At 40.7% G+C, this 15,030-nt stretch overlaps 1 long non-coding RNA gene across 1 annotated transcript; it reads left to right on the plus strand.

Annotated features, from left to right (window-relative positions):
- The first annotated feature begins 3,839 nt into the window (after positions 1-3,839).
- On the plus strand, positions 3,840-6,726 carry LOC132344339 (uncharacterized). Its single transcript, XR_009493600.1, has 3 exons — positions 3,840-4,141; positions 4,871-4,934; positions 5,825-6,726. It is a non-coding gene; the product is annotated as an uncharacterized lncRNA (long non-coding RNA).
- The last annotated feature ends 8,304 nt before the right edge of the window (positions 6,727-15,030 follow it).

The following is a 15,030-nucleotide window of genomic DNA, read 5'->3' on the forward strand; positions in this document are numbered from 1 at the left end:
ATTTTTTAATAGCAGCCCAAGCAGACCGACAGTATTATTATTTTTTAATTATTATTTCATTTATTTATTTTTGGCTATTCTGGGTCTTTGTTGCTGTGCGCAGGCTTTCTCCAGTTGCTGTGCGAGAGCTTCTCATTGTGGTGACATCTCTTATTGTGGAGCATGGGCTCTAGGGTGAACAGGCTTCAGCAGTTATGGCAGTGGGCTCAATAGTTATGGCTCATGGGCTCAGTAGTTGTGGGGCAGGTGCTTAGTTGCCCCTTGGCATGTGGAATCTTCCCAGACCAGGGATGGAACCCATGTCCCCTGCACTGGCAGGAGGATTCTTAACCACTGCACCACCAGGAAAGTTCCAGTATTATTATTATTCCCATTTTGCAGATAAAGACACTGAGGCTTAAAGAGGTTGAAGAACCTTCCCAAAGTCATAAAGTCCAGTTGTCAAAATAGAACTTGAATGTAGGCAGTAGGATTCCATATGTATTCATATGTACATTAAAAAATTATAGTATCTAAATTGTCTGTTCCCCTATGCCCTCATCAACACTGGATATTATCAATCTTTTTAAACAGTTGCCAGTGTGGTAGGTGAAGAAAGGGCATTTTGCTGTTTTAATTTCACTCTTTTGTTTAAGAGCATACTTTTTTTTTGTTTAAGAACATACTTTTATATGTGTATTTGCCATTCCTATTTCTTTTTATATGAACTGCTGGTTCTTATCATTTGCTTGGTTGTCTTTGGATTTGCTGGTGTTTTTCTTGTTGATTTGTTTGAGCTCTTTGGAAATTAAGGAAATTAGCCCTTTGTCACAAGTGCTGCAAATATCTTGTTGCTTGTCATTTGTCTTTTGACTTTGTTTATGTATATTTTTGATGTGCAGAAACTTACAATTTTTATGTGGTCACATTTATGCATTTGTCTACTGATTTCTAGATTGGTGGCCTGCTTACAAAGGCCTTCCCCTTACCAGGATTATATGTATTTAAATACTCCCATATTTTCCTTTAGTACTTTTAAGGTTTCATTTTTCACATTAAAATCTTTGATTCATCTATAATTAATTTTGATGTAAAGAGTAAGTTAGAGAATTCAGCTAGCCCATTATGCAAATATAAGTTTTGAATAATTCATCTTTTCCCCAATGATTTGACATGCCATCTTTAAAATGTACTAATTTCCCACATGTATTGAGGATTGTTAATAGGCATTTTTTTCCCCTCAAGAACGCAACTGTTGTTTTTTTTCTTTAAGAACTCAACTGTTTTAAGGTAGCACCATGTTTTAATACCTGATATTAAATATCTTGTTTCTCCTCAAACGCTCTTCTTTCAGAATTTTCCTATTTTATTTATTCTTTTCCCCTTGAGTTTCAGTTTCTCCTTTTGCTGCTTCTCTTCTACCAAGAATGACAGCTTATCCACACCATCTGGTATTGCTTGTTCATTTGATGTGTATTTATGGAGTATTGCCGATTGACAGATACTGTGTTAAGGACTAGAGATATAATAATGAATAATGACACAGTCTCTGCCCTCATGAAACTCACAGTCTACTGGGAGATGTAGATAATCAACAAATAATTACAAGACAATGTGGCTGGTACATTTCCTGAGTGGTGCAGAAGTCCTTTGCATGTTAAGTCACTTCAGTCATGTCTGACTCTTAGCGACCCCATGGACTGTAGCCCACCAGGCTCCTCTGCCTTTGGGATTCTCCAGGAAAGAATACTGGAGTGGGTTGTCATGCCCTCCTCCAGGGGATCTTCCCGACCCACGGATCGAACTGGTGTCTCTTATGTCTTCTGCATTAGCAGGCAGGGTTCTTTACCACTAGCTCCACCTGGAAAGTCCCAGAAGTCCTGTGGGTCCCTGGCAAAAACAAGTAACTAATCTGGACTTGGGAGGGCAGGGAGTAGGGGTCAGGAAAGACCTGGAGCAGGTGACACACAAGCTGATTCTGGAAAGACTAATATGAGTATACTAGGAACAGGGAAAGAAGTGAAAGGGAGTTCCAGGGAGTGTAAGCCTCTTGTGCAAAAGATCAGAAATGGGATGAACTTGACAAATCACAAGGAGCAGTTAGTTGTATTTAATAGCTGGAGCTTAGGAGGTATGGGAAATGTTGGGTTGGGGTGGGAGATGTGGCATATAGCTGGAGATGCAGGAGCTGGGTCCCATGTAGAGAGTCTTGAATGCTGTGCTCAGTTGGCTGGACTCTACCCTGTGGGCAAAAGAACTCCATTGAAATGATCTAATAGGAGGAGTGATATGATCACATTCTCACTCTGGCTGCAGGGTGGAGAATGGGTGGGAAAAGGGCAACAATGAGAGCAGGGCGATGCGTTAGGAGGCTTATGCAGGAAAGTAACCCAGATGAGACATGAATTCATGATGAGTTGGATTCAAGTAGTGAAAAGGTGGCATCAAGAATGCCTTCCAGAGTTTTTGTTTGTTTTTTGTTTTACTTTTTGGTTGTGCCCCATGGCATGAGGGATCTTAGTTTCCTGACCAGGGACAGAGCCCGAGCATCCTGCATTGGAAGCTTGGAGTCTTTTTTATTTTTTTTTAACTTTATTTTATATTGGAGTATAGCTGATTAACAATGTTGTGACAATTTCAGGTGGACAGCCATACATATACGTGTATTCATTCTCCCCTAAACTCCCCTCCCATCCAGGCTACCACATGACATTGAGCAGAGTTTCCTGTGCTATACAGTAGGTCCTGGTTGCTTATCCATCTTAAATATGGAAGCTCAGAGTTTTAACCACAGGACTTCCAGGAAAGTTTCAGGGCTTTTGTTGTTGTTGTAATAATCTATAAAAGAAAACAATCTGAAAAAGGAGATATGATATAATTATATATATCTGAATCACTTTGCTGTACATCTGAAACCAACATATTCTAAATCAACTATGCATGCTTGCTCAGTCACTTCAGTCATGTCCAGCTCTTCGTGACTCCATGGACTGTAGCCTGCCAGGTTTCTCTGTCCATGGGATTCTCCAGGCAAAAATACAGGTTACCATGCCCTCCTCCAGAGAATCTTTCTGTCCCAGGGATCAAACCCATGTCTCCTGTGTCTCCTGCACTGCAGATGAATTCTTTACTGCTGAGCCACCAGGGAAGGCCATAAATGAACTATACCTCAATTTTAAAATAAAATAAAAGCTACATCATGAAAAAGGTATAGAGTTACTTTGTCAAGAAAAAGTATGCCTTCCAGGTTTACGGAGCCAGGACTTAGAAAGGGGAGTAGGCTTGGATAGAATGTGAAGATAGCAGATCTTGAGCGTGCCCAGTGTTATGAACCTAGTCCCTCTCATCTCTGCTTCAAAATTGATCTATACCATGTTCCAGTCCCTGAAGAACTCTGTCCTCCCTTTCTAATTTATGCTAGGGTGTTGCAAGTTCTTTATTCTTACCATTCATGGGGAATATTTTCATTTGGCAGCTACTTTTAAGGCTCTCATCTATAAAAATTATTCTAATAATGAGAGTTTCAGGCAGGCCAACTGTGTAAGAGATTTTTGGCAGGAGGGCTTCACATTATACCATAGTCCCCACAGTCTGCTCCCCAAAGCAGATCCTGGTCTTCTGTTACCCTAAAGTCAGATATGCCTTTCTCCTACAGCATAGGCCAGTCCAAGGCGGAGGCAAGGAGAGGTGTGGACCTTCGGTTGGTCAGAGGCTGACCCAGACATCAGCAGAAATAGGTCATATGCCTCACTGGAACCATCTGTCTGCCTTGGTCTAGTCTCACATGTCAGACTCCCTCTTCCCCCAAAGGAATGTGTCCTTAGGGGTCCGGAACAAACAGTCCTGGGAGACAGGGAATTATATATAAGCCCAGGATTGAGCCCGTGAAACCAAACACAGCATTACAGCAGAAAAAACTGGCATTCTGGATTCTGAAGGAGGGGAGGAGGGCAGCCTGACATCAGAGGAGAGGGATTCTTGTTGTCATAGCAACCATAAGAGTTATACTGTATTGTTTGTACCCAGAATTTAAGAGATTATCCTTGGGCTAACAACAAAAAAAAGGAAGTGTCACCCCTTCCACTTCAACATCACCATCTCAGGACACCTACCACCTTCCTATAAGGAATTTTTATTTGTTCATTCGTTATACGTCATTTGGGTATTTATTGATTTATTAATCTGCCTTCCTCCATTTTTTTCTCCTTTTCTTCCTTCTCTGCATCTGACCAGCACAGCCAGAAGGGGCCATTTGTCTTCCTGCAGATGGTGCCAGTAAATCAAACTTCTGGCTGGTGGAAACTGGGGCCCTGGAAATCCTCCCAAGATGGGAGGTGTCCTTCCCATGCCTTAGGGCTGCTTCTGATGTGCAGAGGAGGGAGCTGGGGGAGGGGGTAAAGGAGGGCTTCTGGGAAAGGACTCTTTAGAAAACCAGGCACTATGGAACCCAACAGAGGTCGTTTTCCCAGTCCAAGCCTATATTGGATTATTGGATAACTTTGACATCTTCCCTCCTGTAGTCACTAGGCAGGGAGCTCACCCGAATTATAGCCTTAAAGGTGTCAGAACAGTATCAGGGACTTGGTAAATGAGTAAAGACCTTTTTTGAACCTTTACACAAGCAGTTAGGAATTTCCTCATCGCCGTGTGTTTCTTCCTGTTTCACAGAGGGATAAACTGAGATAGGAAATGCACCCCCAGCAGGTTCCCAAAAAAGTGAATCAAAGAAGAATCTAGAAATGACACAGTGCTTATTAATTCCCTGGCTCCAGCTAACCCCTCCTCCCATCGATAACACTGACATCACCTAGCTTTTTAACCCTGAGGACTAATTGGCATCCTGTTTATCAGACTTTAAAAACCCTTTCTTTCTTTTGCCTTCCTGGCTCAGTAACTCACACTTGGAAATCTCTGGAAATTTTAATTTCCCGAAGAGCCTCCTGTCATCTCTTACAGTAAGTCTTTTCATTTCACCTCGTGTAAGTATATTGGTTGGCTAGTTTAGAGGCTTAATAGCGATGAAGAAGATTAAGTCCAAGTTTAATAAGCATTAAGAGTAGAACAACATCCTTTATTTCCTCTGGCTTCAATAATCATTGCATTTGGTTTTTTTAATTTGTAGTGGAAAAGTTCAGATGACCCAAACTGGGGGAAGGAGGTGGGCTAAAGAGAAGGGCAAGAAGATGTTTAGCTGGCTTTTTCTAAAATCTGTGCTTGTTGCTGCTGCAGTGGCAGCAGACAAATGGTTGGAGGGTGATGGGTCTGGAAATTATCTGGGAAGAATGCAAGATGAAGCAGGCACCCAGGCAGGACAGAACACTTCCAAGCTCTTGCCTTGTTTCCAAATGGGCTCTTTATTTCACCAGCAAGATTGGCTTCCAGAACACTCTGGGTTCTCCAAGTCTCTTGGCACGAGTGTAGACAAATCTCTTTTCCTGTTAGTACAGCGAAGACCAGATTAGCATTTTTCAAAAAGAGCTTGACTAGGAAATGAAGGGAAACACAAAACTAAAAAAAGAAAATGTAAATGCATAGAAATGAGCACAGAATCTAAGATAAAGTCTAGCCCTAGATTGGCTCAACTGGCATAGACTAACACACACATACACACACACACACACACCCCTGGTCCTTTCTCCTCAGTGCTATTTGTGGAACCTTGCTTCAAAAGGCCCCCTTTCAAGCCTTGAGTATTCTTCCTATGTATTGCAGTCTTGACTTTCTCCTCCATTACATTCTTTATCCCTCTGTTTTCTGATGATTTGAATACATATTTGTCTCTTTCTAGTGGACTGTGAAGCTCTGCAAAGACAGGGACTAATCATAATCATTTTTGTACCCACAGTGTCTGGCATGTGAAACCATCCATAAATGATTGTGGAACTGAAGTGTACCAGATCAGATCCTGGCAACCTAGAATCATGTCTATCCTTGGAAAGGAGCGCCTCTAAAAGCAGGGTTCTGAGAGCAGACAATGCTTTACACTCGAAGCTTAGATCTGTTTGACCCCCATGTAAACACACTTCTGGCAATTTACAAGAACAGCACTGCCTTGTAATTATGTAGGACTCTGTGCTTTTCAAAACACTTTTCACACAAAACCTCATTTGATTCTCCTAACAACCTCATAAGGAAATGAGACTTAGAGAGCTACAATAGCTACCCCCAAAGTCTCAGAGCTATGTAATAGTAGAGTTTGAACTAGCTCCAGGTCCTCTAATTCTTAGTCCAGCAGTTCTCCTAGTTTGGTATCTTACATCCCCAAAGAGACATTTTATGGTTGAGTCCTCTGTAAACTCAGAGAACAAGTCTAAGGCTTACCTCCCACCATTCTCTCTGTCTTCCACCCACCCAATATGGCACTAGCTCAGGGAAAAAGACCAATGACCATCTGGGGGCAAGCAAATAGCAGAAACTGGCTAAATCAGAACTGAATGCATGAGACCCAGTGATTCTATTTCTAGGAATATATGCTAACAAGTCATCCAAATTCAAAACAACTTTTTTACTAAAAAACATGTGCTGGCCAAATGAAAACAAATTTATGATCAGAAATCAGCCAGTGGGTTGTCAGTTTGTCATCTATGAAATAACTGGACAGATGTGTAAATATGTATGCATAATGGTGTTCGTGATATCTACATTACAATTGAAAAACATAGGAAACTACCTAACAATAGAGGGAGAGGCAACAAAAATGAAAAAAAAAAAGTGAAAGCATATCCATACCATGTACTGTCATGAGGTCAATAAAACCAATGATGATATTGATCTATATCTATTGATGTAGAAATATACCAATGATATTGTGAAGCTTTTTAAAAGGCAAGACACAAATCAGCATTATAGTATAATATCATGTTTGTAAAATATACTGCTGCTGCTGCTGCTAAGTTGCTTCAGTCGTGTCCGACTCTCTGCAACCCCATAGACGGCAGCCCACCAGGCTACCCCGTCCCTGGGATTCTCCAGGTAAGAACACTGGAGTCGGTTGCCATTTCCTTCTCCAATGCATGAAAGTGAAAAGTGAAATTGAAATTGCTCAGTCGTGTCCGACTCTTAGCGATCCCATGGACTGCAGCCCACCAGGCTCCTCCGTCCGTGGGATTTCCCAGGCAAGAGTACTGGAGCGGGGTGCCATTGCCTTCTCCGGTAATATATACTACACTTCAAAAAACAGTCTGGAAGGATATTTTTAAAGTGGTAACCGTAGTAGAATGTGTAACCTTGAGATTGAAAGGTAGAATGATATGTGATCTTCATTTTTGCTCACATGTATTTTTCTGCAATGAGCATATATTACTTTTGTCTTAAAAATATATAACAAATGATTTTTAAAAAATATATTTATTTTAATTGGAGGTTAATTACTTTACAACATTGTATTGGTTTTGCCATACATCAACATGACTCCGCCACAGGTATACACGTGTTCCCCATCCCGAACCCCCCTCCCTCCTCCCTCCCCATACCCAACCCTGCCATTTATGGTCAGTTGATTTTCAACAAGGAGGAAAATACATGTCAATGGCTCAGAAATACTCTTTTTAATAAAAGGTAGTGGAACAAGTGGCTATTCACATGCCACGAATTTGGACCCTTACCTCATACCATATACAAAAATCAAAATGAATCTGAGACCTAAATATAAGAGAGAAAACTTTTTGTGTATAGAAAGTGGTCTAGTTTCATTCTTTTACAAGTGGTTGACCAGATTTCCCAGCACCACTTGTTAAAGAGATTGTCTTTAATCCATTGTATATTCTTGCCTCCTTTGTCAAAGATAAGGTGTCCATATGTGCGTGGATTTATCTCTGGGCTTTCTATTTTATTCCATTGATCAATATTTCTGTCTTTGTGCCAGTACCATACTGTCTTGATAACTGTGGCTTTGTAGTAGAGCCTGAAGTCAGGTAGGTTGATTCCTCCAGTTCCATTCTTCTTTCTCAAGATCGCTTTGGCTATTCGAGGTTTTTTGTATTTCCATACAAATTGTGAAATTATTTGTTCTAGCTCTGTGAAGACTAACACCATACACAAAAATAAACTCAAAATGGATTAAAGATCTAAACGTAAGACCAGAAACTATAAAACTCCTAGAGGAGAACATAGGCAAAACACTCTCCGACATACATCACAGCAGGATCCTCTATGACCCACCTCCCAGAATATTGGAAATAAAAGCAAAAATAAACAAATGGGACCTAATTAACCTTAAAAGCTTCTGCACATCAAAGGAAACAATTAGCAAGGTGAAAAGACAGCCTTCAGAATGGGAGAAAATAATAGCAAATGAAGCAACCGACAAACAACTAATCTCAAAAATATACAAGCAACTCCTACAGCTCAACTCCAGAAAAATAAACGACCCAATCAAAAAATGGGCCAAAGAACTAAAGAGACATTTCTCCAAAGAAGACATACAGATGGCTAACAAACACTTGAAAAGATGCTCAACATCACTCATTATCAGAGAAATGCAAATCAAAACCACTGTGAGGTACCATTTCACACCAGTCAGAATGGCTGTGATCCAAAAGTCTACAAATAATAAATGCTGGAGAGGGTGTGGAGAAAAGGGAACCCTCTTACACTGTTGGTGGGAATGCAAACTAGTACAGCCACTATGGAGAACAGTGTGGAGATTCCTTAAAAAACTGGAAATAGAACTGCCTTATGATCCAGCAATCCCACTGCTGGGCATACACACTGAGGAAACCAGAAGGGAAAGAGACACGTGTACCCCAATGTTCATCGCAGCACTGTTTATAATAGCCAGGACATGGAAGCAACCTAGATGTCCATCAGCAGATGAATGGATAAGAAAGCAGTGGTACATATACACAATGGAGTATTACTCAGCCATTAAAAAGAATACATTTGAATCAGTTCTAATGAGGTGGATGAAACTGGAGCCTATTATACAGAGTGAAGTAAGCCAGAAGGAAAAACATAAATACAGTATACTAACGCATATATATGGAATTTAGAAAGATGGTAACAATAACCCGGTGTATGAGACAGCAAAAGAGACACTGATGTATAGAACAGTCTTATGGACTCTGTGGGAGAGGAAGAGGGTGGGAAGATTTGGGAGAATGGCATTGAAACATGTAAAATATCATGTAAGAAACGAGTCGCCAGTCCAGGTTCGATGCACGATACTGGATGCTTGGGGCTAGTGCACTGGGACGACCCAGAGGGATGGTATGGGGAGGGAGGAGGGAGGAGGGTTTAGGATGGGGAACACATGTATACCTGTGGCGGATTCATTTTTATATTTGGCAAAACTAATACAATTATGTAAAGTTTAAAAATAAAATTAAAAAAAAAGAGAGAGAAAACTATAAAATTCTGTAGAAAACACAGGTGCAAATCCTTTCTTTGAGTTGGAGTATTGTCTTCACATTTGGTGATTTTTAAGGGATGGGATGGGGAGGGAGGTGGGAGCAGGGTTCAGGATGGGGAACACATGTACATCCATGGCTGATTCATGTCAATGTATGGCAAAACCCACTACAATATTGTAATTAGCCTCCAATTAAAATAATTTAATTAAAAATAGATATCCTCAGGGAGTTATTTAAATAAGTTTTTAAGCTCTGGTCTATAGTAAGCAATACTGTATGTGTGCATGTGTCTGTCTGTGTGTCTGTGTGTCTGTGTTTGCTTGTGTGTGTGTCTGTTTCCCTGTGTATGTGTATGTTGGGGACAGATATGTACAAAGAGTGAAGGAGCCTCCACCATCAGTCTTTGAATACTGTGGCCATGAGCATATTACCATTTTCTGGGCTTGGTGGACAGGAATTTATTTTCCTGAGGAAATAGAAGAGAAGGGTAACCTAGACTAGCTGCTTAAGAGGGGGCCCAGCTGAAATTTGCTGCTAAGCACAGGTGAAATCTTTCCTTTAGAAGCACAGCCTTCACAATTTATTGGCTGGACTGTAGCCATCTTGGCTTCCTTGTGGGTAGAGTTGCTCCACCCCTCTCCACCCCAACCTGATATTAATACTTGGCTCTTTGTATTGAAATGTTGTCTCTTCTTCCTTTGCTTTTCCAGGTAGGCACATTTTGGGTTTGTTATCTTAGGTTAGGTTTCCTGGAAACAGACTCTGATGCGAAGTTTGCATACAGAAGGTTGTTAGCGAGTACACTGGGACCTCTACCTGACAGGTACTGTGGAAAGCAGGACCTGGGGGGAGGGAGAGGGAGAACTGGAAAGCCACCCCCAGGACTGCAGGCCAGGCAGGCTGCAGTCCTGGGGGTCACAAAGGGTCGGACACAACTTAGCCACTAAACAACACTAAACAACTCGAAAGCCATAGGTTGTTCCTATGGGGAAATCTGGAGCTGGGATGGCCTTTCAGGGCTGTCCAAAAATTGAGGCAAGGAATGTGAGTCTTTGGTTAGCCTTTATACTCTCATTAGATGTGTGCTGCTTACCATGCCCCTGCCTAAAAAAGCATAACCTGGGGTAAGACCACCTTTGGCTAATAGCAAGGCCAAGAGAATGAGCTTCCCTGGTGGCTCAGTGGTCAAGAATCCATCTGCAATGCAAGAGACCTGGGTTTGATCCCTGGGTTGGAAAAATCCCCTGGAGAAGGGCATGGCAGCCCGCTCCAGTATTCTTGCTTAGAAAATTCCATGGACGGAGGGGCCTGGCGGGCTGCAGTCCTGGGGGTCACAAAGGGTCGGACACAACTTAGCCACTAAACAACAACAACAACAGGTTACAGCTGTGAGCCATCAACAACCAATGCTTCCAACAGCTGCAGAGGTTGAGGGGTGGGGAGAAAACATATCCAACTCTTTGTGACCCCATGGACTGTAGCCTGCCAGGCTCCTCTGTCCATGGGATTTTCCAGGCAAGACTACTGGAGTGGATTGCCATTTCCTACTCCATGGGATCTTCCCAACACAGAGATCAAACTGGTGTTTCCTGCACTGCAGACAGATTCTTTACTGTCTGAGCCACTAGGGAAGCTCCTGTACCACAATATCTACTAGTTATTGACCTCAGAGAAAGCCTCAGAACTGGTTGCTATAAATCCTTCCACTTTAACCTATCTTCTAGCACATTCTTTCATGGCTAGAATCGACATTTGAGAAGAGAGATGCAGGATGCCTGGATTTTGGGTGTGAGCAACTGGAGAATACAAAAAAAATTCCTCAGCTTGAGCAAATGGATGGATGCTGGTGCAGTTTATTGAGATGGATGAGGAAAAGGCTTGGGGCAGGGAGAAATCAAAATTTTAATTTTAGACAAGTAAAGTTCAAGATGTTTGTGGAATATTCAAAAGGAGAGGTAAATTATGTAATTGAATTTATGAGTATGAACTTAGAGAAGTCTGGGATATTATTCTAACTTGGGAGTTAGGATGTATATTGTGTTAAAAGCCACAAGCATGAAGGAGATCACTTCAGGAGAGAGTGTGGAAAGAGAAGAGAAAATCTAGAGCTGAGCCTTCAGGAAACCTTCAATGTTTAATGCCTAGAAGAATGAGGAGACAGAGATGGAGTAACCTGAGAGGTAGGAAGAATACTGTGAGAGCATTAGGTGACAAAGTACTTGGGAAAAGAATGCTTCAAAAGCAAAAAAGATATATAAGAATAGATATAAGGGCTTCCCTGGTGGTTCAGATGGTAAAGAATCTGTCTGCAATCCAGGAGACCTGGGTTTGATCCCTGGGTCAGGAAGATCCCCTGGAGAAGAAAATGGCAACCCACTCCAGTATTCTTGCCTAGAAAATCCCATGGACAGAGGAGCCTGGGCCAGCTACAGTCCTTGGGGTCACAAAGAGTCGGACATGACTAAGCTACTCACACACACACACACACACACACAACTGAATCACCTTGCTGTACACCTGAAACCAATAGAACGTTGTAAATCAATTATAAGTCAATTTTTAAAAAGAATTAAAATAAATAAAGTTTGAAAGCTAACTCCTCCATGAAGGATGATTAGAAAGACAGAAAATAAACAAGGAAGTGGTCAGTTGTGTTAAATATTGCTGAGAAGGGAGGCAAACTGAGGATAGAAAAATTTCCATTCCATTTAACAACATGCGAAGCCAGTGGTGATCTTTGTGAGAGCTGTTTTAGGAGAGTTATGGGGACAGAAGGCCAGATTGGAGTGGGTTGAGGAATGAGTGGAATGTGAGGAAATAGAGGCAGTGAATATATAAAACTCAAGAAATTGGCTGTGATAAGGAGGAGGGAAGAGATACAGGGCAGTGAGCTGAAAGAAAGTGTATGTGAGTCTGAGAAATTGTGTTTGCTTGCTTGCCCGTTTTTGAATATTTAATGGAAGTATAACATACACACAGAAAAGCACAAATCAGATGTGCTTGATGAATCTCCACAAACTGAACACACCCATGTAACCAGCATCCAGATTAAAAAAAAGTATACCTAAAGACTACATAGTGTATGATTCCAACTATTCAGCGTTCTGGAAAGGCAAAACTATGTGCTAAGTCGCTTTAGTCGTGTCTGACTCTTTGCAACCCCGTGGACTGTAGCCCACCAGGCTCCTCTGTCCATGGAATTCTCCAGGCAAGAATACTGAAGTGGGTTGCCATTTCCTCCTCCAGGAGATCTTCCTGACCCAGGGATTAAACCCGTGTTTCTTTTGTCTCCTGCATTGGCAGACGGGTTCTTTACCACTAGTGCCACCAAAAGATCAGTGGTTGCCAAAGATTAGTGAGGAGGAAGGGATGAATTGGTGAAGCAAAGAGGATATTACAGTATACAGTATACTAATGCATATATATGGAATTTAGAAAGATGGTAACAATAACCTGGTGTACGAGACAGCAAAAGAGACACTGATGTATAGAACAGTCTTATGGACTCTGTGGGAGAGGGAAAGGGTGGGAAGATTTGGGAGAATGGCATTGAAACATGTAAAATATCATGTAAGAAAAAAAATTAAAAAAATAAAAATAACTGCAAAAAAAAAAAATAAAAGCAGTGAAACTAGTCTGTATGATGCTATGTCTTTGTTGCTGTTGTTTAGTTGTAGGTCATGTTCAACTTTTTGCAGCCCCATGGACTGTATGTAGCCACCAGACTCTGATGTTCATAGGATTTCCCAGGCAAGAATACTGGAGTGGGTTGTCATTTCTTCCTCCAGGGGATCTTCCCAAATTCTATGTTTAATTTTTTGAGAACCCTCCAAACTATTTTGTTCAGTGGCTGAATCATTTTTCATTCCCAGTAGCAATGTATCCAAAATTCTTCACACCCTCTCCAATATTCATTATTTTCTTTCTTTTTTTCTTTGTAATAGCCATCCAAGTGAGTAATAAGTGGTATCTCATTGTGGTTTTGATTTGCATTTCCCTGATGACTAATGATGTTGAGCATCTTTTCATATGCTTCTTGGCCATTTGTATATCTTCTCTGGATAAATGTCTATTCAAATCCTTTGCCCATTTTTAAAATTGACTTGTCTGCCTTTTTGTGTTAAGAGTTCTTTATATATTCTGGACATTAGACCCATATTAGATATATGATCTACAAATATTTTCTCCCATTTTGCAGATTGTCTTTTTACTTTCTTAGTAATGTCCTTTGGTCCAATGAAGATGAGCATATTTTTTTCTTTCATTCTATTAATGTAGTGTTTTACATTGATTGATTTTCATATGTTGAACCACCCTTGAATTCCTAGGATAAATCCCACTTGGTCATGGCGTATAATCTTTTTGATATACTATTCAAATCAGTTTGTTAGTAGTTTTTTGAGGATTTTTTGCATCTATATTCATAAGTGGTATTGGTCTATAACAAATGTTCTATTTTAAAAAGAAAAAAATGTACTAATATACTTTACTCAAGAAACAAAATAGGGAAAAGGTAAAAATCACACTGCAGCAGTTATAGCCTTAAACAGTACTTCATTACATTGAAAAACATAATTGTTCATACATCTTGTAGGGAAATTTCCTTCAAGAAGGATTCTGCTTAATCTCTCTAATATAATTAAAAACAAATATAATTAAAAACAACTAAATCTTAAGCTCATCAAATCATCTTACAGAAGAAGAAACATTGCCACAGAAGTTAAATGATTTCCGGGAGTGGAACTGCTGGATCATATGGTAGTAATTTCCATGTGGTGACATTTATGGTGAACAGGAATCATCACTTCTATTTTGTAATCATTCACCTAAAGCACTCTATCCTTTACTACCAATCTCCAAGGCTTGTTTCCTTACCTAAAAACCCATACTGCCAAATTTTCCCTTGCTTCTAACTAAAAATACATATGTATTCTGCAATTTAAGCCAACTTCTCCCCCATGTTCTCTTTGGTAAGACTGGAAAACAACTAGTGTTACCTTTCACATATTTAAAGAACAATTAACCATGTGACCACATTCTTTAACATTTAAAAAAAATATTTTCTTTGCTAGTATTGTTTTCCCAGCCTTTTGGGCTACTGTGCTCTGGACTGGTACCAGTTCTCTATATCTCTCAAGGCTATGAAATCTGAAGTATCTACTGTCCTGGCAATGAACCCACTCCTGTATTCTCTCCTGGAGAATCCCATAGACAAAGGAACCTGGCGGGCTATAGTCCATAGGGTCACAAAGAGTCAGACACCACTTAGCACAGCACTGTCCTAACAGAGGGGAGTTCACAGGATAAAGCAAGAGTTGATTGTGATGGTGGATGTGATATTTTAAAGCTTGAAAAGTGATGTGGAAATAACAAACCTGTTTGAAATGTTCAGGTTGAAATGTTCAAATTAAGAAGAATGTTGAGAGACAGGAGGGTAAAAATGTGAACAGTAATGGTCTAATTCACAAGCATGAGTTAATCATACTTGATAACTGGGTGGAGCCAGAAGTGGATGCAAATAGGATGGCGAAAACTAGGGAGAAAAACTATCAGTAAGTGAGAGGCAATTCAAAGTTCAGATGAACTATGAGTGAATCAATTTGGATTTCTGCATAATAATTTGCACAATGGCCTGCCATGTGTCAGGCTTGATATGGCATGCTGCAGCCAATATCCTTGTGAAGTGGTGCTGAAGGGCCCA

The sequence above is a fragment of the Bos taurus genome, chromosome X (assembly GCF_002263795.3).
Source record: "Bos taurus isolate L1 Dominette 01449 registration number 42190680 breed Hereford chromosome X, ARS-UCD2.0, whole genome shotgun sequence".
Taxonomy (NCBI): Eukaryota; Metazoa; Chordata; class Mammalia; order Artiodactyla; family Bovidae; genus Bos; species Bos taurus.